The 24,627-nt window shown below is 43.8% G+C and overlaps 1 long non-coding RNA gene and 1 pseudogene across 3 annotated transcripts in view; one reads left to right on the top strand and one right to left on the bottom strand.

Moving 5' to 3' along the window:
- LOC141581030 (uncharacterized) overlaps nt 1-24,627 on the top strand; it is a 76,794-nt gene that overhangs the window by 16,207 nt on the left and 35,960 nt on the right. The gene's annotated exons all lie outside the window — the stretch shown is intronic.
- Nucleotides 56-7,201, bottom strand: LOC101048607 (large ribosomal subunit protein uL11 pseudogene; annotated as a pseudogene).

Raw genomic sequence — 24,627 nt, 5'->3', positions numbered from 1 at the left:
GGTTTCACCATGTTGACCAGGATGGTCTCGATCTCTTGACCTTGTGATCCACCCGCCTCGGCCTCCCAAAGTGCTGGGATTACAGGCTTGAGCCACCGTGCCCGGCCTCTTTTGGTATTTTAATTTATTTCTACTCTAATCTTTACTCTTTCTTTTCTTCTACCAATTTTGGGTTTGGTGTGCTTTTGTTTGCTAGATCTTTAAGATGCCTCGTTAGATCGTTTCAAGTTCTTTTTTGATCTAGGCACATAGTAAGTATAAACTGCCCTCTGAGTACTACTTTTGCTGTATGCCATAGGGTTTTTTGGTATGTTGTGTTTTCATTTTCATTTGTTTCAAGAAATTGTTCTGTTTTCTTTTTCTTTTCACCAGTTGTTCAATGACCTTTATTGAAATGTTTTCCTTTGTGCTTCTTAACTAGCTGGGCATTCCACAACACCACTGTTGATGTCATCTATGATGTCATGAGGGTGGCGGCCATCAACATTGCAGCCCACAGACAGGGCAGTTTCCAGGATCTCTTTAATGGTTCCAGAGAGTTCTCTGGCTAAAGATCAGTGCTGCATCTGTTGAGCAATTCTGACAATCTCATAGAAAGTGATATTCCCGTTGTGTTTAATGTTTTTCTGTTTCTTTCTGTCTCTTGGTGGTTCCTTAAGGGCTTTGATGATCAGGGCAGAGGCAGAAGGCACCATCTCAATCTGGGCCTGTCTGTTCTGAATGGTCAGTTTCACTGTAATCCCCAGGCCCTTCCAGTCACCCGTTGCCTTGGCAATGTCATCACCAACCTTTTTTGGAGACAGACCCAGGTGGCCAATCGTGGGGGCCAGCACAGAAGTGGCACCAACTTCACTCCCAGTGCACCTCAGGTATACAACTTTGATCTCGTTGGGGTCGAACTTCGGTGGCAAGCTGGAGGTGGCTGGTGTTGGATGAACCCGGATTCGGGATGACCGAAGAAAGTTGCACCTTGGCCTCCTCCGAGCCCAAAGCGGAAAGCTGTTCTGTTTTCTTAATTTCTTCATTGACCCACTGGTCATTCAGGAGCAAATTGTTTACTTTATATATATTGTATAGTTTCCAAAATTCCTCATTATTTGTTTCTGGTTTTATTCCATTGTGGTCAGAGACGATGCTTGATATTATTTCAGTTTTTAGAAGTTTTAAGACTTGTTTTGTGACCCTACATATGGCTTATCCTTGAGAATGATCCACGTGCTGAGGAAAAGAATGTGTATTCTGCAGCTTTGGGATGAAATGTATAAATATCTATTAGATCCATTTCATCTATAGTGCAGATTAAGTCTGATGTTTCTTCATTGATTTTCTGGATGGAAGATCTAAATCTGAAAGCAGGGTGTTGAAGTATCCAGCTCTTATTTGTATCAGGGCCTGTCTCTCTAGCTCTAATAATACTTCCTTTTTATATCTGGGTGCTCCAGTGTTGGGTGCATATATATTTACAACTGTTATATCCTTTTGCTGACCTGACCCCTTTATTATTATATAGTGACCTTCTTTGTTTCTTCTTAGTTTTTGTCTTGAAACCTATTTTGTCTAAGTATAGCAAATACTGCTCTTTTTTGGTTTCCATTAGTATAGAATATCTTTTCCCATCCGTTTATTTTGAGTCTATGTGTGTCTTTATAGGTGAAGTGTATTTCTTGTAGGCAGGAGATCAGTGTTTTGTTTTGTTTTGTTTTTAATTTTTTTTTTTTTTTTTTTTTTTTAATGAGAGGGAGTTTCGCTCTTGTTACCCAGGCTGGAGTGCAATGGCGCGATCTCGGCTCACCGCAACCTCCGCCTCCTGGGTTCAGGCAATTCTCCTGCCTCAGCCTCCTGAGTAGCTGGGATTACAGGCACGCGCTACCATGCCCAGCTAATTTTTTGTATTTTTGGTAGAGACGGGGTTTCACCATGTTGACCAGGATGGTCTCGATCTCTTGACCTCGTGATCCACCCACCTCGGCCTCCCAAAGTGCTGGGATTACAGGCTTGAGCCACCGCGCCCGGCTGTTTTTAATTTTTTTAAAGACAGGATTTGACCATGTTGACCAGGCTGATCTTGAACTCCTGACCTCAGGTGATCCGCCCACCTCGGCCTCCCAAAGTGCTGAGATTACAGGTGTGAGCCACCATGCCAGCCGGGTTTTGTTTTTTCATCCATTCAGCCAGTCTGTGTCTTCTGATTGGAGAGTTTAGTCCATTTACATTCATCATTATTATTGATAAATAAGGACTTAACTCCTGCCATTTTGTTATTTGCTTTCTGGTTGTTTAGTGGTCTTCTCTTCTCTTCTCTTTTCTTCCTGTCTTCCTCTAGTGAAGGTGATTTTCTCTGGTGATAAGACTTAGTGTCTATTTTTTTTTTGTATCCATTTTTTTTTGGTTTAAGGTTACTGGGAAGCTTGTAAATACTATCTTATAACCCATTATTTTGAACTGATAATTCCATTTGCATATATAAGCAAAAAGAAAATGGAAACTCTACAACCCACTTTTAAACTTTGTTTCTATTTATATCTTACTGTACTATGTCTTGAAAAATTACGTTTATTATTTTTGAGTGGTTCACTGTTGAGTCTTTCTACTTAGGATAAGAGTAGTTTATGGGCCAGGTACAGTGGCTCATGCCTGTAATCCTAGAACTTTAGGAGGCTGAGGAGGGTGGATCACGAGGTCAGGAGATCGAGACGATCCTGGCCAACATGGTGAAACCCTGTCTCTACTAAAAATACAAAAATTAGCTGGGCCTGGTGGCACCTGCTTGTATTCCCAGCTACTCAGGAGGCTGAGGCAGGAGAATCACTTGAACCAGGGAGTCAGAGGTTGTGGTGAGTCGAGATTGTACCACTGCACTCCAGCCTGGCGACAGAGCAAGACTCTAAGAAAAAAAAAAGTAGTTTACATACCAGAGTTATAAATGTTATAATATTCTGTATTTTCCTCTTTACTGTTACTAGTGAATTATGAACCTTCAGGTAGTTATTTATTGCTCATTAATGTCCTTTTCTTTCTTATTGAAGTATTCCCTTTAGTATTTCTTGTAAGACTGTTCTGGTATTGATGAAATCCCTCAGCTTTTGTTTATCTGGGAAAGCCTTTAATTTTCCTTCATGCTTGAAGGACATTTTCACTGGATATACTATTCTAGGGTGAAAGTATTTTCCTCAGCACTTTAAGTATGTATGCCACTCTCTTCTGGCCCTAAAGATTTCCACTGAAAAGTCTGCAGTCAGAGGTACTGGAGCTCCGTTTTATGTTATTTGTTTCTTTTATCTTGCTGCTTTTTAGGATCCTTTCTTTATCCTTGAGCTTTGGGAGTTTGATTATTAAATGCCTTGAGGTAGTCTTCTTTGGGTTAAATCTGCTTGGTGTTCCATAACCTTCTTGTACTTGGATACTGATCTCTCTCTAGTTTTGGAAATTCTCTATCATCACTTTGAATAAATTTTCTACTACTTTTTTTTTCTACCTCCTCTTTAAGGCCAGTAACTCTTAGATTTGTCCTTTTGAGGCTATCTTCTAGATCCTGTAGGTGTGTTCGTTTCTTACTCTTTTTTCTTCAGTCTTCTGTGTATTTCCAAATAGCCTGTCTTCAGGCTCACTAATTCTTTTTTGTTTGATCAGTTCTGCTATTAAAGGAGTCTGGTGCATTCTTCAATAAGCCAGTGGCATTTTTCAGCTCCAGAATTTTTTTTTTTTTTTTTTTTTTTTTGAGACAGAGTTTCGCTCTTTTTACCCAGACTGGAGTGCAATGGCACGATCTCGCCTCACCGCAACCTCCGCCTCCTGGGTTCAGGCAATTCTCCTGTCTCAGCCTCCCGAGTAGCTGGGATTACAGGCACGTGCCACCATGCCCAGCTAATTTTTTGTATTTTTAGTAGAGATGGGGTTTCACCATGTTGACCAGGATGGTCTCGATCTCTCGACCTCGTGATCCACCCGCCTCGGCCTCCCAAAGTGCTGGGATTACAGGCTTGAGCCACCGCGCCCGGCAGCTCCAGAATTTCTGCTTGATTTTTAATTATTTCAATCTCTGTTAAATTTACATGATAGAATTCTGAATTCCTTTTTCTGTGTTATCTTGAATTTCTTTGAGTTTCCTCAACACATCTATTTTGAATTCTGTCTGAAAAGTCACATATCTCTTTCTCCAGGATTGGTCCCTGTTGCCTTATTTAGTTCATTTGGTGCGGTTATGTTTTCCTGGATGGTGTTGATGCTCGTAGATATTCTTTGGTGCCTGGGCATTGAAGGATTGGGTATTTATTGTAGTCTTCACTGTCCTGGCTTATTTGTAGCTGTCCTTCTTAGGGAAGGCTTTCCAGATATCTAAGCTATGTCTGCTTTAGGGAGCACCCCAAACTCGGTAATGCTGTGGTTCTTGCACAGGCATAGAGGCACTGCCTTGATGGTCTTGGACAAAATCTGGGAGAATTCTCTGATTACCAGGTAGATACTCTTGATCTCTTTCCTTATGATCTCCCAAACATAGTTTTTTTCTCTCTCTGTTCTGAGTCACTCAAGGCTGAGGGTGGAATGACACCAGCACCCCTGTGGCCACCATCATGATTACTGCACTTGGTCAGACCTGAAGCCAGCACTGTGTCTTGCCAAAGGCCTGCTATAACCACTCCCTGGCTACTGCCTACTTCACTCACCACCCCTGGGGCTCTACAATCAGATGGCAAAGGCAGCCAGGCCTGTGTCCTTTCTTTGAGCGTGGCAAGGTCCCCCAAGCCCCAGGTGAGTCCAGAAATGCCGTCTGGTAGTCAGGGATTACAATAAAAAAAACCTTAGGGCCGGGCGCGGTGGCTCAAACCTGTAATCCCAGCACTTTGGGAGGCCGAGGTGGGTGGATCACGAGGTCAAGAGATCGAGACCATCCTGGTCAACATGGTGAAACCCCGTCTCTACTAAAAATACAAAAAAAATCAACTGGGCATGGTGGTGCGTGCCTGTAATCCCAGCTACTCGGGAGGCTGACGCAGGAGAATTGCCTGAACCCAGGAGGCGGAGGTTGCGGTGAGCCGAGATCGCGCCATTGCACTCCAGCCTGGGTAACAAGAGCGAAACTCCGTCTCAAAAAAAAAAAAAAAAAAAAAACCTTAGAAGTTGCCGGGTGCGGTGGCTCAAACCTGTAATCCCAGCACTTTGGGAGCTGAGGCGGGTGGATCACGAGGTCAAGAGATCGAGACCATCCTGGTCAACATGGTGAAACCCCGTCTCTACTAAAAATACAAAAAATTAGCTGGGCATGGTGGTACGTGCCTGTAATCCCAGCTACTCAGGAGGCTGAGGCAGGAGAATTGCCTGAACCCAGGAGGCGGGGGTTGCGGTGAGCCGAGATCGCGCCATTGCACTCCAGCCTGGGTAACAAGAGCGAAACTCCGTCTCAAAAAAAAAAAACACAAAACCTTAGAAGTCTACCTTGTGTCCTATTGTATTGTGGCTTGGCTGAGCTGGCACTCAAATCATACAAGTCCTTCCCTGGAAAGACAGAGGAACCTCCCCCCATAGCCACCACCCTAAGCCACAGGGAGTTCTGTCAGAGTACTGCTGATGTTCCCTTAGGGCCAAAGGTCTCTTAAGTCAGCTTGTCATGAATGCTGCCTCTTCAGGAAAGTGGGCTCCCCTCTAGCCCAGGACAGGTCCAGAAATGCCATCAGAGTCAAATTCTAGAATCAGGGGCCCCAAGAGCTTGCTTGTTGCTCTGTCCTCCTGTGGCCATGCTGGTGCTTAAGGGGCAAGACAAAGTCCCCTTACTTTTCCCTCTGCATTTCTCAAGCAGAAGGGGTTTTACTCTGTAGCCATTACAGCTGGTTATGTGCCGAGTCTCACCTGAAGCCAGCAAGTTTCAGAGGCCCACCCAAGGCCCTTGATGTAGTACCTGGATATTGCTGTTGGTTATTCAGGGTCCAAGGGCTCTTCAGTTAACAGATGATGCAGGACTGGGTCCTTTCCTTCAAGGCAGCAGGTTCCCTTCTGGCCCAAGGTGTGTCTAGAAATGTCTGGGAGCTAGGCCCTGTAACAGGAGCCTCCTGATTCTGACCAGTGCCTTATCCTGCTATGGCTGGGCTGGTATCCAAGATGTAAGACACAGCCCACTCTGATTCTGTGTCCTACCTCAAGTGGAAGGGGTCTCTTTTGGAGGTGAGAGCTGTGCAGCCTGGGGTTAAGGGAGGGCTGATGCCATATGTCACTGCTCCTCCCTGCCCTGTCAGTTCACTGTCTCTGGGCCTCATTCAGCACTAGGACTGGCCTAAGAGTTGCAGTCCTTATGGCCTAGATGGCCTTTCAACTTTACTTAGACAGAAGCTGCAGCCCTCAGCAATGAGGTTTGCAGGCACTCAAGTTCAGACCACTGGGATCAGCAGTTCCCCTCTGGCTGAGGCTGGTTTAAATGCGCCCTCTGTGGGCAGGTATCAGCTGAATTTGGTCTGGTTTTCTTTCCTTTATGCTCTAATAGGACAGCACTGAGTTGAGTGCCTCACAATTGCTATGTTCTCCCTCCTACAGCACCTAGAGATGCTCTCTGCATTTTGCTGCTGCCACCGGCAGTGGGAGAGGGGGACTGTTGGCAATTCAGGACTATTTTTTAAATCACTTCAGTGCCTCTTTCAGCGATATGAAGTTAAAACTAGGTACTATGTAAGTGCTTATCTGATTTTTGGTTTGTATGAAAGTGTTTTTTTTTTTTTTTTCCTGTGTAGATGTTAATTTGGTGTCCTTGCAGGGGGATGATCAGGGGAGCCTTCTATTCTGCCATCTTGCTCTGCTCCCTCTCTATAGTTTAAAATATTGGAGGTATGTTAGGCAAGGTCTCATCTTGTTCTTCTGAAAGCTAGACCGTTTTTGTCCATTATTCCTGTAACGTTTTGAATGTATATCACTACACACCTCAGAATGGTTAAACTCCAAAATACTGACACCACCAAATGCTTCCAAAGATGCAGAACAAAGGAACATTCATTTCTGTGGTAATTCAAATGGCAGAGGTTGCAGTGAGCTGAGATTGCACCACTGCACTGCAGCCTGGGTGACAGCAAGACGCTGTCTCAAAAAAAAAATCACACAGTGATCTCATTTCACACCAACTAGACAGGCAAAAAATACATTATTCCGCCGGGCGCGGTGGCTCAAGCCTGTAATCCCAGCACTTTGGGAGGCAGAGGCGGGTGGATCACGAGGTCGAGAGTTCGAGACCATCCTGGTCGACATGGTGAAACCCCGTCTCTACTAAAAATACAAAAAATCAGCTGGGCATGGTGGCGCGTGCCTGTAATCCCAGCTACTCAGGAGGCTGAGGCAGGAGAATTGCCTGAACCCAGGAGGCGGAGGTTGCGGTGAGCAGAGATCGCACCATTGCACTCCAGCCTGGGTAACGAGCGAAACTCCGTCTCAAAAAAAAACAAAAACAAAAACATTATTCCACATGATTGACAACATTTGGAATTATCTACACGTGCAAGAATGGTGGGAGGGTCAGTTTGTATACTCCATTGGGACTTTGTGGCAATCTTAAAGTTGCTCAGAATCTAACACAGCAAGTTTTCTCTAATGTATAGAGAATTTACTATGCATAGGCATTTGGGGACTTAAAGTATGATTAAAGCAGCATTTTCCGTAAGAACAAAACACAGCAGCCAGGCATGGTGGCTCATGACTGTAATCCCAGAACTCTGGGAGGACGAGGCAGGCGGATCACCTGAGTTCGGGATTTTGAGACCAGGTGACCAACATGGAGAAACCCTGTCTCTACTAAAAAACAACAACAAAATTAGCTGGACATGGTGCATGCCCGTAATCCCAGCTACTAAAGAGGCTGAGGCAGGAGAATTGCTTGAACCCGGAAGGTGGAGGTTGAGGTGAGCTGAGATGGTGCCACTGCACTCCAGCCTGGGCAAAAGAGCAAAACTCCGCCTCAAAACAAAAAAAAAGCGTGCACACACAAACCAACTAGAAAGGTCAAGCAAATTGGGTAGCTCAAGCCTCAGACACCAGCATATGTTGAAACAACTGGAGGAAAACACCAAGGATACACCTATTTCCATTATTTCCTTTCACAGAAAGTGCAAAAGAGGCAAGCCTAAGCAAAACATTGGTGATAAAATAATGGCATAGCTATAAAGAATATCCACAAAACTATGGGCAGTGGTCACCTCTGGAGACAGGAGGAAACCAAAGTCACGGTGAAGCAGCACTGGAGATAGGACATACTCAAGGTCCATTCATTCTGTGAGTGCCCAGGCTACAGAATTGTATAATTTTATAGTTAGGTTTAAACATAAAACATTCTATGCATTCTATAATGAGAGATATATATATATTATTTTTTATGTGTGTTAGACGGAGTTTCACTCTGTTGCCCAGGCTGGAATGTAGGGGCGCGGTCTCAGCTTACTGCAAGCTTGGCCTCCTGGGTTCAAGTGATTCTCCTGCCTCAGCCTCCCAAGTAGCTAGGATTAAGGGCATGCACTACCACACCTGGCTAACTTTGCATTTTTAGTAAAGATGGGGTTTGTCCATGTTGGTTAGGCTGATCTTGAAATCACAACCTCAGGTGATCCGCCCACCTCGGCCTCCCAAAGTGCTGGGATTACAGGCATGAGCCACTGCACCCGGCCAGTATGCTATATTTCACTACAAAAATATAATTCAGCTCGGTGTGTTGGCGCATGCCAAGGCAGGACATTCACTTAAGGCTAGGAGTTCAAGAACAATCTGGGCAACACAGTAAGACCCCTATCTCTACCAATAAAATAAAATGTCTTTTAAATATAAATATGTAATTCTTTTAAAGCATGAAAAATCTTTTTTTTTTTTTTTTTTTTTTTTTTTTTTTTTTTGAGACGATGGAGTCTCACGTTGTTGCCTAGGCTGGAGTGCAGTGGTGCTATCTTGGCTCCCTATAACCTGTGCCTCCCAGGTGCAAGCCATTCTCCTACCTCAGCCTCCTGAGTAGCTGGGATTACAGGTGCCCACCACCATACCTGGCTAATTGTATTATTAGTAGAGATGGGGTTTCACTATGTTGGCCAGGCTGGTCTCGAACTCTTGATCTCATGATCCGCTCGCCTCAGCCTCCCAAAGTGTTGTTATTACAGGCGTGAGCCACCACACCTGGCCAATAATTTTCAAATATTTATTTTGCCATGTTTTCTAACTACCTCCTCAGTTCTTATTTCACTGCCTTAGTTCAGCGCAGATTTTTAAGTCTCTTAGACTGCACCTATTGCTTTTCACCTTGATTTCAGCAAGCAATGACTGGTAAAAGAATGGGAACATACTCAATGTTTATTTAGAGAGAACTGGCTACATAAACTTCCATCTTTTAAAAAATGTATTTATTAAAAATATTTTAGGGGAGACAGGTTATCTCTGTTGCCCAAGCTGCAAGTATAGTAGCACATAGTTCACTGCAGCCTTGAAGTCCTGGGTTCAAGTGATCCTCCCACCTCAGCCTCCCAAGTAGCTGAGACTACAGGAATGTGAGCCGCCACAACTGGCTCAACTTCATCATCTTGGGAACCTTTATAAGAATTAGGGAAGGCACTAGTGGATATGAAAAAAGCTGCGGGATTTATTTTCAAATGAACAAAAAAGCAAAGTCTGTAAACCATGTTGCCTTTTATAGCGATAAAAGAAAAATATGTAGTTTAAATTGCTTTTTATGTGAATGCTGAACAGACAAGAAAAAATTGTTATCTTTGGGAACCTGAGGCCACTAGACATGAATGCTAGAGGACATGCTAGGAGTGAGCCTTCAGGTAGACTACTTCTAAATCTCAGGCTGAGGTGTGTGTATGTACAGAGACAAGATCTCGCCATGTTTCCCAGGCTGGTCTAGAACTCCTGGCCTCAAACGATCCTTTGGCCTTGGCCTCCCAAACATATATGAGTCACTGTGCCCAGCCTCAGGTTGAATTTTTGAATCCTGACATTCACTATAAACGATTATTAAAGAAAATTTGCATTAACTATATTTTAATAGCTCATAAATCAAATGACTTTTAACAGGAAACCATTTCTCTGTTACAGTCCTCTAAAGAAGTAGTTTTGTAAAGTGAGAAATACGTTTTTACAAACCATAAAATACTGTTTTGCACATAAAGATGGGAGCAGTGGACACTGGGGAGTGCTGGAGAGGGGAGGGGTGGTGGAGAGTGAGGGCTGAGGGACTGCCTGTGGGGTGCTGTGCTCACTGCCAGGATGACCAGATCACCCACAGCCCAAACCTCAGTGTCACAGTGTTCCCACTGATAGAACTGTACATCTGCCCCTTGAATCTAAAATGAAATTATTAAGAAATAGAAATGTATATTTTTGTGATATGATTCCTGATGTTCATGAGATGTGGGTTTGTATATTCCATCCCAGGAATCTTTAAAAAGTAAATGTTAACAAAAAATCTTTTTATCACTTGAGCTCAGTGGTTCAAGACCAGCCAGGGCAACAAAGTAAAACCCCATGTCTAAAAAAAATAAAAGAAACGAAAAAAATAATTTTAAACATTTGGTTCGTAAATAAAATTACAAGTGATATTTCAGGTTGTACCGCCATCATATATCAACCTGCAGGGCATTTTTTGATATGGGCAGAATATTATGGCATTAGGATTGCATAACAGCATGAGGAGCTTCACTAATCCATTCCCTAGCAAAACGTGACAGTTACTTTACAACAACCATTTAAAACCCCTGGAAATCATCCTAAAGGCAAACGGCCAGTGAGGAAACCTATTCAAGAGAATCTGTGAAAATTCTGTGAGAAATGTGAGTTTGTGGTATTTAAACCCTTACTGTTCCCTGATCCTGCAACCCCCCCATCCTTGCCTCAGTAAGGTGAACACTTCACTCCAGACTGTGTAGCCAACGACACAAGGTCCTCTGTTTCCCCAGTGTAAGAGTTAGAGGAAAGAGGCCGAGCGCAATGGCTCATGTCTGTAATCTTATCACTTTGGGAGGCCGAGGTGGGCAGATTGTCTGAGCTCAGGAGTTCAAGACCAGCCTGGGCAACACAGTAAAACCCCATCTCTATTAAAATAAAAAAATTAGCCAAGTGTGGTGGGGTGCACCTATAATCCCAGCTACTCAGGAGGCTGAGACAGGAGAAGCACTTGAACCTGGGAGGCAGATGTTGCAGTGAGCAGAGATTGCAGCACTGAACTCCAGCCTGGGTGACAGAGTGAGACTCTGTTTAAAAAAAAAAAAAAAGCAAGAAACACAAAACATGGCTTGACTGTCAAAGACAGGTTTATTTTACAAAAATACCTGAGGGGCTTCTGGCCGATTTTTTTTGGTCAGGAGTGTTTTCTCTTACAGATTAAGAATATATATTGGTTTCAGGGTGAGGGGGCTTATTATGAGTTTGGAATGTTTCTGTGTTGGGGAGAAGTTTGTAGTGGGGTTGTAAAGTCTCCGGGCAGAGGGGAGGTTATCTTGGGGCTGACATCTTTCCAGCAGGAGAGGGGTTTTTCTGAGGCTGGCATGTCTCTGGGGAGGAGTTTGGAGTATTTCTGGTTGCAGATGTTATCTGTGGTTTATGGTCATGCTGACTTAGCCATTGGGCTTGTGCCCTTTGGATTTAGGCGGTTTTTGATTAAGATGACTTTTAAAATGAAGTGATTGTCTATGATAGCAATGCTCCTGCTCTGTCAATCCAGACCCTATAGTTAAAGGACAAGGGGTGGCATGTTCTTTCTGGCTACTTCCTGATGTCAAAGGGACAGAGAGTTCTCTGGTTTCGGGTTGACTGTAGGAGCAATACCATCTATAGATGTTTTTGGGTAGCTGTCTGTGAAATCGCCATGATCCTGTCAGATTTTTTAATCTTTGGTAACAGTTAATTAGGCAGGGTAAGAACAATAGTCCCAGGCATATTATTAGGACAAGGCTGAGGAATGGGATAACCCATGCTATGATTTTGTTCCCAAACCAAGAATCTATTTGGGGTTGTTTTGGTACTCCCTTAACTTTTTAGCCCTTTTTAAAAAGTTTTTTAGCAGCACTTTCTATTAGGCCAGATTTGCTGATTAGAGAAACAACATACCTTACCTAATGAGAGGCAGAGGCACAGGTTTGGAAAGGCCCCTGTGTTGTTTTCTGTTAGTAACCATTATTTCTGCTATGAGGATAATAATTAAAATGCTATGGTAATTGAGATTCTCTGTCTGCTGTTTTACCCTGAGGGTGCTACTGCAGACAGTAGAGTGAATAAAGCAATTCCACACGGGTGGTGTAGTAAATAATTTCCATCAAAAGGTTTTAATATTTGGCTTAAAAGGAGAGACAGAAATGACAAGTATTTGCTGAGGAAGGGATGAGACTGAGTAGGATATTTCTCACTGGGTTACTTACTTATTAGGATTTTTAGCTTAAGAGTTTCTACTTATTTCTTCCTGTGAGGGTTAGGGGGCTTAGGGACAGCACCAGCTTAAACACCTAGTTTTCAGTTTATAGGACTTTTAGAAGGCACAGCATATTTTGGAAACTTGTAGCCAGAAAAATTAGAATTTAACTTGAACAGAAAATAGTAAAAATTAAAAAACATTAGACAACACTGGAATTTAAGAACAGATATGCTATAGTTTTTGAAACATTTTCTCTCTCCAGTTTACCATTTTCATTAAAAGACAAATCGTAATGAAGCAGGAGCAGCCTCGAGAAACAGACCTCTTGAACACCAAACTGGGAAGGAAAGGGTGATTTATTTGGCTAGGTGCAAGGTGGCATAGTTGCCTAACAGCCAAGCTTGAGCTTGGAAGAGAAAGTCCCTGCCATTTTAAAGGCTACACCTCTAGAAGTTACAGGTGAAAGGACCTTGGGCTTACAACTCTAGAATTTACATGTGAAAGGGTCTTGGGCCCTGGAGTAGGCATGGAGTATAGTGACTTAGGTGGGGGTTTGATCAGGTTTAAGTAAAAACAATGCCTTCCAGAAAGATTCCTCCACGCCATGCCTGTGATCTACAGGAAGGCAATTAAGGTGGCGCCCAGTCTGCCAGCCTTTACTTCTCCTATTGAAATGCAGGGTGGAAGTCAAGGGTGGGGATGGTCTTAGATGCTTAAGGATGATTAAGGTCTCCTCCCTCACTCCCCTCTTTGAGAATTTCGCCTATAACATTAGTGAGAATTCTCACTCTCATTCTCATTTTCATGATCCTCTGAAGATTGATAATGATACATATATTTGTGATGTGGTTCTCTGGTCTATTACAGCAGTGAAGAATTTCTCTAATCATCTGAAGGAACAGGGGAAGTAAACAAGGAAGTAGCAAGCAAACACCTATTATTATTACAACACTTAAGATGAGAGTCTTGAATCCTTCTAAAGATGAGAACCAACCTCCAAACAAGGACTCAGGGTTAAATTCGTGCCATACCTGCAGAGGCTCGTGTGCCAGTTTGGTCATGTCTCTTGCAATGTCCTCCACTGCTTGACCCTGGTCATCTGTGTGTAGGCAGCAGTTGGTTAGACTGAATCTTCCACAGACTCCTTCAGCTGCTAGCAAATAATCTAAGGCCAGCCGCTTCTGATAAATCGCATTTCACATTTGAGTTTCTTGTCAGGCCAAATGGACAGAGCTTTGCGTGTTTCATTAAGGAGTATTTCCAAGGCAGCCTGCAACGGGATGATCTGATTGAGCTGATTGAGACAGGAATCTGGTGTCCTCATGAGCCATCCTCTGCCCATGTGGCCGGCCCATAACACTTAATTCTTTCAGGTGGCCACTCATTATCTTCCCATTCACCTATCTTTAGACTTCTCTTCTCCCAGGTGGAGTAGACTGGATGTTCTAACAGCTTACCCGTCTTGGCAGACAATAGAAAAAGGCAGGCTTAATATGATGCCTTTGACCCAGCTACCTCTCCATCTTTTAGGCAGCTGTACATACGCTCTTTTACATAACTTTGTTCCCATCCAAGGGAACCACAGCCCCCTCCCCACCGAAATGATAGGCATTTATGGCTGTACAGGCATCAAACCTTAGGGTGACCTATTTTGGGCTTCCCTTTCCTCTGTTTTAGCTATTAACTTAGTAGGGCTTGCCGGGCGTGGTGGCTCAAGCCTGTAATCCCAGCACTTTGGGAGGCTGAGGTGGGTGGATCACGAGGTTGAGAGATCGAGACCATCCTGGTCAACATGGTGAAACCCCGTCTCTACTAAAAATACAAAAAATCAGCTGGGCATGGTGGCACGTGCCTGTAATCTCAGCTACTCAGGAGGCTGAGGCAGGAGAATTGCCTGAACCCAGGAGGCGGAGGTTGCGGTGAGCCGAGATAGTGCCATTGCACTCCAGCCTGGGTAATAAGAGCGAAACTCTGTCTCAAAAAAAAAAAAAAAAAAAAAAAAACTTAGTAGGGCTGTTTATAGCCCTGTTAGGAGTTGGATTTCAGAAGTCGTATGTGTAGGGGGCTCTGATGGATCGTAGCAGACATCAGGCTGTCTGTGATCTACAGGAGGGCAATTAAGGTGGCGCTGGGTCTGCCAGCCTTTACTTCTTCTATTGAAATGCAGGGTGGAAGTCAAGGGTGGGGATGGTCTTAGATGCTTAAGGATGATTAAGGTCTCCTCCCTCACTCCCCCTTTTGAGAATTTCGCATATAACATTAGTGAGAATTCTCACTCTCATTCTCATTTTCATGATCCTCTGAAGAAACTGATTGATAATGATGCATATATTTGTGATGTGGTTCTCTGAATTACACACCTTATACTGAGTACCATTATATTAACGGGTTCCCTTCTGTGTCCCTGCATATTCATAACTGCAGAACAAAAGAATGGCAGTAACTTTACGTCCTACCTCAGTAACCTAGTGCAAACAGAGAGCATCCTCCAAAATCAGTTAATGTCCCTACTGTGCAAGTCCAAATATTAAGAAGTAGTCCCATGAACTTCCTCATGCTTCAGTCATACTGTAGGGGTGAGCAATTAGACTGGGCAGCTCTCCAGGAGCCCCCCTTTTCCCCATCCTTTTTCGGGTGCTCAATAGCGGCAGCTATCAAGTTGGCATTTTTTTTTTTTTTTTTTTTTTTTTTGAGATGGAGTTTCACTCTTGTTACCCAGGCTGGTGTGCAATGCATGATCTAGGCTCACTGCAACCTCCGCCTCATGGGTTCAGGCAATTCTCCTGCCTCAGCCTTCTGAGTAGCTGGGATTACAGGCACGTGCCACCATGCCCAGCTAAGTTTTTGTATTTTTAGTAGAGACAGGGTTTCACCATGTTGACCAGGATGGTCTCGATCTCTTGACCTCGTGATCCACCCACCTCGACCTCCCAAAGTACTGGGATTACAGGCTTGAGCCACCGCGCCCAGCCAGAAAGTGTCATTCTTTATTTACCACACATCAGAAACCCATACCGGGACTGTGTACACAAAATCTGAGGCTAGCTTTTCAAGAACTTTATTGACTCCCTGAGTCTAATTTGATTGCTTAAAGGTTAGCAAACCATTTCAGTTAAAGCCTTGGTAAAATAACCAGTTTTTCCAGTTGTATCCTGTTACAAAAGAAAACAGATTCTTATTGTACTTATGCAAATAACTATGCTACCATAACTTAAGAATACTTATAGATAGTTTCTAAATTCTGGAGAAAATCAGGTAGAGAGAAACAAGTATGCTCCTATACTTAATTGTTAAAAGCTGTCAATAGCTCAAAAACATCTTGGACTTTGAAAAGCAAAACAAACGATTAGCAATATTTTAAGCAATACACTAAAAAGGTCACTCCAGGCCGGGTGCAGTGGCTCACGTCTGTAATCCCAGGACTTTGGTAGGCCAAGGTGGGTGGATCACCTGAGGTTCTGAGTTCAAGACCAGGCTGGCCAATGTTGGGTACCAGCCCAACCCTGTTCGTGGGTGCCCTTTAGTCCTGGCAGTGATGAGAGATTGAGAAACGGAATTAAAGACAAAGACCCAAGAGTAGAATTTTACAGCATGGGTAACACAAGCGTGGGGACTGCACTGACCCCAAGTTCTCGTTTTCATAGGCTTTTATTAGGTGCACACACTTGTTAATTGAGGGGTGGGGGAGCAGGGAAGGTGATCAGGGGAGGCCTTGAGACTATTGTAGAAGGCCTTGAAACTAATGTGGATCAAGATAGCCAGGGGGAGAGGTGTGGTCTGCAGTATTCAGTAGCAGATGTGATTCTTAGGCAAAGCTAGAACACTGAATTCTACCAAGTTGTATTTGCATCAGAAGCACAGTGGATAAGGCACCTTATCTACCAGGTCTGACCACACCCAATGCATCAAAGGGCTTTTTATCTTCCAAGCATTTTGGACACAGAACAATCAAAATTACTCCATATTCTGAGAGAGCCTGTGTTCCAGTATCTCTGCCCTGCAAGGCTTTTCTTCCTTGCAAGCTCCCATCTGCAAAGATTCTCCTGGATCTTGTGAGCAGAGGTTACCTTTCTTCTCAGAGATCTTACATGAGCCCTCTTTACAAGACCTTCATGCCACCTCCATGTTGAAAAGGCATTCATGGGACCAAAGCAGTATTTCCTGCTCTGCAACCACCTCGTGGTGTTCACGGTTTTACAGCGCTCTCAGATGGTCTTTACCTTAGGCCTCCTGTTGCCACTTGATTTCTGTTTTACTGCATCAATATTTGATATAGCTTACTTTGGGGTATAAACTTAAGTGTGCAATAAGCAAAGCAAGCTTATAATTACTTAACTAGAAATAACATAGGTTTGTCCCTGGCCATCTTGACCCACAGGCCAACATGGTGAAACCCCATCTCTACTAAAAATACAAAAATTAGCCAGGTGTGGTGGCACGTGCCTGTAATCCCAGCTACTTGGGAGGCTGAGACAGAATTGCTTGAACTGAGGAGGTGGAGGTGGCAGTGAGCCAAGATTGCACCACTGCACTCCAGCCTGGGCTACAGAGCAAGACTCCGTCTCAAAAAAAAAAAAAAAAAAAAAAAATCACTCCAATCTCCTGTAGTTTAGTTCATGCAGTTAATTCCTGTTCTGATGGATATTACCATTTTAGCATTTTAAGACTTCTGAACGTTTTTCCTCTATTCTGATGTCATCATTTTCAAAGTTATCAGAAACCTGCATTCAAGAGCACCTGTCAGAGCTTTATAGCTGATTATAAAACTACCTTTTTAAAGAGGACCAAAACAAGACAACAATTGTTTATGGATGACAAAAAGTTTTAGGACAGGCCAGGTGTGGTGGTTCACACCTGTAATCCCAGCACTTTAGGAAGCCCAGGCAGGCAGATCACTTGAGGTCAGGAGTTTGAGACCAGCCTGGCCAATACAGTGATATCCCATCTCCACTAAAAATACAAAAATTAGCTGGTCGTGCTGGCAGGTGCCTGTAATTCCAGTTACTGTGGAGGCTGAGGCAGGAGGATCACTTGAACCCAGGAAGTAGAGGTTGCAGTGAGCCGAGACTGTGCCATTGCACTCCAGCCTGGGCAACAAGAGCAAAAATCCTTTAAAAAAGAAAAAAGTGGCCAGGCGTGGTGGCTCAAGCCTATAATCCCAGCACTTTGGGAGACCAAGGCGGGTGGATCACGAGGTCAAGAGATCGAGACCATCCTGGTCAACATGGTGAAACCCCGTCTCTACTAAAAATACAAAAAATTAGCTGGGCATGGTGGTGCGTGCCTGTAATCCCAGCTACTCAGGAGGCTGAGGCAGAAGAATTGCCTGAACCCAGGAGGCGGAGGTTGCGGTGAGCCGAGATCGCACCATTGCACTCCAGCCTGGGTAATAAGAGCGAAACTCTGTCTCCAAAAAAAAAAAAAAAAAAGTTTTAGGATAGCTATAAAGACACAATTGAGAAGGATATGTGTTCCTCTGTGGCACACAATATTTTTAACCTAACAATTAGTATATACTAAGATATATGAGAATTATAGGAATCTCCCATAAGTTTGGAACACATATGTATTTACACAACTATAGCCCAAAGAAAGACAAACACCAGTTTGTATTTAACAATGCTTCCTGTATGATTTTATACCAAATAAGCCAAATTTTACCTTTATATTAGTGTGCTATTAAACTCCATTTTTAATAAAACCATGTAGATGCATTTACCAAATTTTAATGTTTGACCAAAAGGTAAGATTTTTATAGACACTTTTAATCCTTTACAATTTTTGTTAAAAAGCAGCTTAGTGCTTTAAGAGAAACCCATTGTGCTTTTTTTTTTTTTTTTTTTTTTTGAGATGGCGTTTCGCTCTTGTTGCCCAGGCTGGAGTGCAATGGCACAATCTCGGTTTACTGCTACCTCCACCTCCCAGGTTCAAGCGATTCTCCTGCCTCAGCCTCCCAAGTAGATAGGATTACAGGCATGCACTACCGTGCCTAATTTTGTATTTTTAGTAGAGACGGGGTTTCTCCATGCTGGTCAGGCCGGTCTCAAACTCCCAACCTCAGGTTATACATTCACCTCAGCCTCCCAAAGTGGTGGCATTACAGGCATGAGCCACTGCACCCCTGTGCTTTTATTTTAATGCTCAATTTACAGAAAAACTGGATAACACCCTTGAACTTTAGCCAGTATGTTTACACACAGAAATTCCTTTACAATTAACCTTCCAAAACTTGCTTAAACCTTGAAAACAATTCTGTAACCTTTTAATATAGGTATAAATCCACATTCTCATGCCTCCTTATAATCTTTTTACCAAAAGTATGTTTTACTTTCCTTAAACACTTTGCACATAAACTGTTTCTTCAGTAGTTTCAAATACATGTTACACTGTTAACTTTTGTTGAAAACTTTGGACCTAGACAGAAGTACAGATAAAGTCTGGCTTATTCCACCATTTAACTCTGTGTCCTAAGTTTTACCTAGCTGTAAAGCAGGCAGAGTTACAGTGACACTTTATAAAGCAGTGAGGAGGCCTAATCACTTTAAAATTGTACACTTCTTGCATTAAGTTCCATTTTGTAAAAATTTTCATGACTTTCACAGACGATCTCTGACATGCCTCAACTTTCTGACTTGTTGTAAACATCCCTCTCTTTAAACAACCAGTTAATTTACTTTAGGACAAAAGTTTACCATATAAAAATTTTTAAATATATATTTTTTTCTTTATTATCAAAGATAATAGTCCTTTCCCAAAACAAACTTCCTTCATGCCTGTGGACTAGACTGCCTAAGGCCACAAGATTAGAAGTTAGGATACTGAATAGCTTAAGATATAGCCATTTTCATTAAATCAATATTAATCTTTAATTTATTAAAAAATTACACATGCAGGCTGGGCGTGGTGGCTCAAGCCTGTAATGCCAGCACTTTGGGAGGCCGAGGCGGGTGGATCACGAGGTCAAGAGATCGAGACCAACCTGGTCAACATGGTGAAACCCCATCTCTACTAAAAATACAAAAAATGAGCTGGGCATGGTGGTGCATGCCTGTACTCCCACCTACTCAGGAGGCTTAGGCAGGAGAATTGCCTGAACCCAGGAGGCGGAGGTTACGGTGAGCCGAGATCGCGCCATTGCACTCCAGCCTGGGTAACAAGAGCGAAACTCCGTCTGAAAAAAAAAAAAATTACACAAGCACATATTTTGTCTGGGCTGAGTTATAGTTTTGTTTTGGCAGAGGTAAGAATGAAATTACTGGGCCAGGCGCAGTGGCTCAAGCCTCTAATCCCAGCACTTTGGGAGGCTGAGGCGGGTGGTTCACGAGGTCGAGAGATCAAGACCATCCTGGTCAACATGGTGGAACCCCGTCTCTACTAAAAATACAAAAAATTAGCTGGGCATGGTGGCACATGCCTGTAATCCCAGCTACTCAGGAGGCTGAGGCAGGAGAATTGCTTGAACCCAGGAGGCAGAGGTTGTGGTGAGCCAAGATCGCGCCATTGCACTCCAGCCTGGGTAACAAGAGCGAAACTCCGTCTCAAAAAAAAAAAAAAATGAAATTACTTGATTAATAAATGCAAACAAGAATGTATGCTGTCAACTCTTAAAACACTTCTAACTTTACTGTACCAATAAGTTTTAAAGATTAACATGTGAACTGAAAGGTCCCACAACTTTTACTTTTCCCTTAAAAATATTTAAGTGCTTATTATTTTTTTGGCCAATTAGAGCTCCTTTAATAGACATTGCACACATAACACATACAGAGCCACACAGACAACCACAAGAAGATTAAGTAGTTATAAGATTTTTTTCTACTAATTTCCCAATTGGATTATTGGCTTTTGGGTGGGGCCCTTTAAGAACAGGACTAGGAAAACAGTTTCCAGGGCCTGATAAACAAGAAGACAAAGATTTTGAGAGGTATGTATTCACCTTTAATTCCAGGGGTTCCATAAGGAAAACAGATTTTTCCCAAAACAGGATCTGTTGGCACCTTTTCTGTTTTCCCAGGCCACTAGATGTCATTCTTAGGGTCTTTTATACATGCACCAAGAGTGGCAGGACAGAGTGGAGAAAAGTAATTCTTCCCAGTTAACCGGGAAGAAACCTTTTCCAGGACACCAGGACAACAAGATTTATGGAGAGAAGCCTTTTGAATATACACATAGCTTGGAAGAGGGAGAGACCCAGGGAGGGTTTTCATTAAGAAAGATTTTGAGGGCCGGGCGCGGTGGCTCAAGCCTGTAATCCCAGCACTTTGGGAGGCCGAGGCGGGTGGATCACGAGGTCAAGAGATCGAGACCATCCTGGTCAACATGGTGAAACCCCGTCTCTACTAAAAATACAAAAAATTAGCTGGGCATGGTGGCACGTGCCTGTAATCCCAGCTACTCAGGAGGCTGAGGCAGGAGAATTGCCTGAACCCAGGAGGCGGAGGTTGCGGTGAGCCGAGATCGCGCCATTGCACTCCAGCCTGGGTAACAAGAGCGAAACTCCGTCTCAAAAAAAAAAAAAAAAAAAAAAAAAAAAAAAAAAGAAAGATTTTGAGAGGTGCAAGCTTGATACAGGGAGGGTTGGGATTTAAGGTGAAACAGGAATGGCGAGAAACCTATTGAACACTAAAGTGAGGAAGGAAGTGGCTTATTTGGCTGGGAGCTGTGGGGAGGTAACAGCCTCATTTACTGAGCTCCCCAAGAAGCAGCTTCTCTCCCCTTTTATAGGCTTACAATGCTAAAGGGGAAACTGAAGTGAAACTATGTCATTGTCCATTTGTTGGATGTCCGACCTTACACTTTTCTGGCTTTACTGATTTGCTAATTCATATGCAGTGTGAATGGGGACCAGCAGGGGAGGGGGCTTACAGAGACAAGACAAAGGCAGTAAAGTGTAAGTTGGCAGAGGTGTTTCCAGGAGGGAGCCTGGGCTGTGCAGACATGGAGGTGTGACCCAGGGCCGGGCTCCAGCCAGTAGGGATAACATTCATTTGCAACTCTTTCAAGGCTTACGGATAGCATAGATGCTGGGAACAGAAAAGGGAGTCATCTTCCCAAATCTTTGGTGATTTTTTTTTTTTCACCCTCCTTCCCATCTGGAGGGGAGGGGAGGGAGGAGGTGGAGACTGGGAAACAGAAGGAGGTGAGGGGGTCTCCCTTATAAGCCTGAATATAGAGAACCTCTTGCCATTTGCTGTTCCTGGTTATAAAGTTGTTAAGGTTCCTGAGAATATGCAATTTAAAGATGCCATTTTGGGGCCATCAGCTGTCATTATTTAATGTCTATTGGGGCCCTGGCCATGTTACCATAAAAGACTAAATGCTTAAGGCAGGTTTGGCGAGGTTGTGAAGAAGACAGCAAAGTGGACAGGGCATAGGAATGCAGGATTGTTTGGCACCCATGTGGACTGGTGAGAAGAATCCAGGGGTGTCTGTTTTAGTTCTAGGCATCTCCAGACAAAAGACAGAGAGGTGGAGTCCTCTTTCTAAATAGGACAGTCAAGATGAGAAGAAACTGGGTGTCCCCAAGATTTCCTTTAGCTTAGTCCCAGTGGTTGTCTGAGGACCAAGACTGCAGACCTGACTTTTCCTGGGTACCATGAGAAAGCCAGGGGAGGGCAGATCTTACTAGTCTGCTGGATTAGTGTCTGATGTTGGATGTTCTGGTTGGAATCGGCAAAGGGCCTTTTGGACTGCAGCCTCACAAGGAAAAGAGAGAGGGATAAATGGGAGGATAAGGGCAAAGTGAACTGAGAGAAAAGACAGGGCAAGTGGCCAGAGACCCTCAGGATCCAGGAATTAACTCAGGATGAGCTGCCGTTGCGCACTGCTTCCTGAGTTGCAAGAGAGCCTGTGTCCCCAGCACCCGTCCTGAGTTTTGGCACAAAATGTAAGAGTTAGAGAAAGAGGAAAGAAACATGAAACATACCTTGACAATCAAAGACAGGTTTATTTTAGAAAAAAACCTGAGAGGGGCTTCTGGTTGATTTTGGTCAGGAGCACTTTCCCTTGCAGACTAATAATATATATTGGTTTTAGAGAGAGAGGGATTACATGCTTGAATGTTGTGGTGTGGCGGAGAAGTTTATGCTGGGGTTGGAATGTCTCTGGGCAAGCAGGGGGTTATCTCAGGGCTAGCATCTTCCTAGGTGGACGGGTGTTATCTTGGGGCTAGCATGTCTCTGGTGGGGGAGGAGTCTGGAATGTTTCTGGTTGGAGATGTTATTTGTGGTTTATGGTCATACTGACCATCAGCCTAATGAGGCTGATGCCCTTTGGATTTAGGTGGTTTTTGATTAAGGTGAATTTTTAAATGGGTGCTTGTACACGATGGCAGTGCTCCTACTCTGTCACCCAGCTTCTAGTCAGGTTTTTTCCTAGGAAGGGCAAGAATTAAGCTTTTCTCATCTTACCTCCACCTACCCATCACTGAAGTTACATCCTGTGTGGGGACGTTAGAAAAGTGGGGACATGGTTTTTGCACTCAGCTACTAACTGGAGGTTCTACTGTGAGCATGGTGTGCTCAGACTACTAGGACACTGATCAACTTTACCTCAGCTCGTGAGGTGGTGGATCCATGCCAGGAGACAGGCCAAGAAGACATCAGGCTCTTGTCCCTCCCTGCCTCTGAACACTCAGTTCCCAAAAAGATCACTCAGAAAGCAGCTTGCCAATGTTTCTACCTAAGCTTCAGAGCCCTGTCAGATTTTGCCTTGAAGTGGAAGAGAAGCAAGGTGTTGAACACATAGCTCCTAACCTCTTGCCAAATAGCACCCCATTCTTAATGCAGTGGAAATGGAGGTGAAATTTCACAGGAGATTCATGGATTTAATGAAGATACAGCCTGAACTCTAGGCCAGCTAATTTGTGGAGAAAACTAGGGAAAAACACTGTTAGGAGAAGTCCATTAAGAGTCTAAACAAACACCTATTAAACACTGATCTCAGATAGTACTCTTCGAAAGACAGAACACATTTTGATTAATTTATATGGCAAATTTGACCCTGGACTTTTTTGAGAACAATAGAGCCATCAACCAGCAATTAGTGCAGTTTAACCTCTGAGTGCTGTCCAAGAGAGGAACAGGATGACTGCATGCAGGAACAAAGCTGAGCCACTTCTCCCCAAGAGCAATATCAAAGGCTTAAAGTTACGAGAAGCAGTTGACAGAGCTGGAGCATCTCTATCGTGAACGCTATAGTGGACAAACATCTCATTTAAAAATTCACCTTAGGCCGGGCACAGTGGCTCAAGCCTGTAATCCCAGCACTTTGGGAGGCTGAGGCGGGTGGATCACGAGGTCGAGAGATCGAGACCATCCCGGTCAACATGGTGAAACCCCGTCTCTACTAAAAATACAAAAAACTAGTTGGGCGTGGTGGCACGTGCCTGTAATCCCAGCTACTTAGGAGGCTGAGGCAGGAGAATTGCCTGAGCCCAGGAGGCGGAGGTTACGGTGAGCCGAGATCGCGCCATTGCACTCTGGCCTGCGTAACAAGAGCGAAACTCCGTCTCAAAAAAAAAAAAAAAAAAAAAAATTCACCTTAATCAAACACTGCCTAAATCCAAACAGCATCAGCCTAATGGCTAAGGTCAGCATGACCATAAACCAAAAATAACATCTCTGACTAAAAACATTCCAGACTCCTCCCCAGTTAGACACATGCTAGTGCCAAGATAACTCTGCTCTGGCTGGGAAGATGCCAGCCCCAAGATAACCCTCACTCCTCCCAGAGACATTCTAACTCTACCATAAACTTTTCCCCACACGTAAACATTCCAAGCTTGTAATAAGCCCCCTCACCCTAAAACCAATATATATTCTTAGTCTATAAGAAAAATGACTCCTGGCCAAAATTGGCCAGAAGCCTCTTTCAGGTTATTTCTTTTTTTTTTTTTTTTTTTTTTTTGAGACGGAGTTTCACTCGTTACCCAGGCTGGAGTGCAATGGCGCGATCTCGGCTCACCGCAACCTCCGCTTCCTGGGTTCAGACAATTCTCCTGCCTCAGCCTCCTGAGAAGCTGGGACTACAGGCTTGCGCCACCATGCCCAGCTAATTTTTGTATTTTTAGTAGAGACGGGGTTTCATCATGTTGACCAGGATGGTCTCGATCTCTTGACCTCGTGATCCGCCCGTCTCGGCCTCCCAAAGTGCTGGGATTATAGGCGTGAGCCACCGCGCCCGGCCTCAGGTTATTTCTAAAATAAATCTCTCTTTAATGCTATGTTTCTTTCCTCTTACAGAAATAGACTTCACCAAAATAGTCCAATCAG

The sequence above is a fragment of the Saimiri boliviensis genome, chromosome 14, assembly GCF_048565385.1.
Source record: "Saimiri boliviensis isolate mSaiBol1 chromosome 14, mSaiBol1.pri, whole genome shotgun sequence".
Classification (NCBI taxonomy): Eukaryota; Metazoa; Chordata; class Mammalia; order Primates; family Cebidae; genus Saimiri; species Saimiri boliviensis.
Note: the sequence above shows the minus strand (reverse complement) of the source record. Positions and strands in the feature narration are given on the sequence as shown.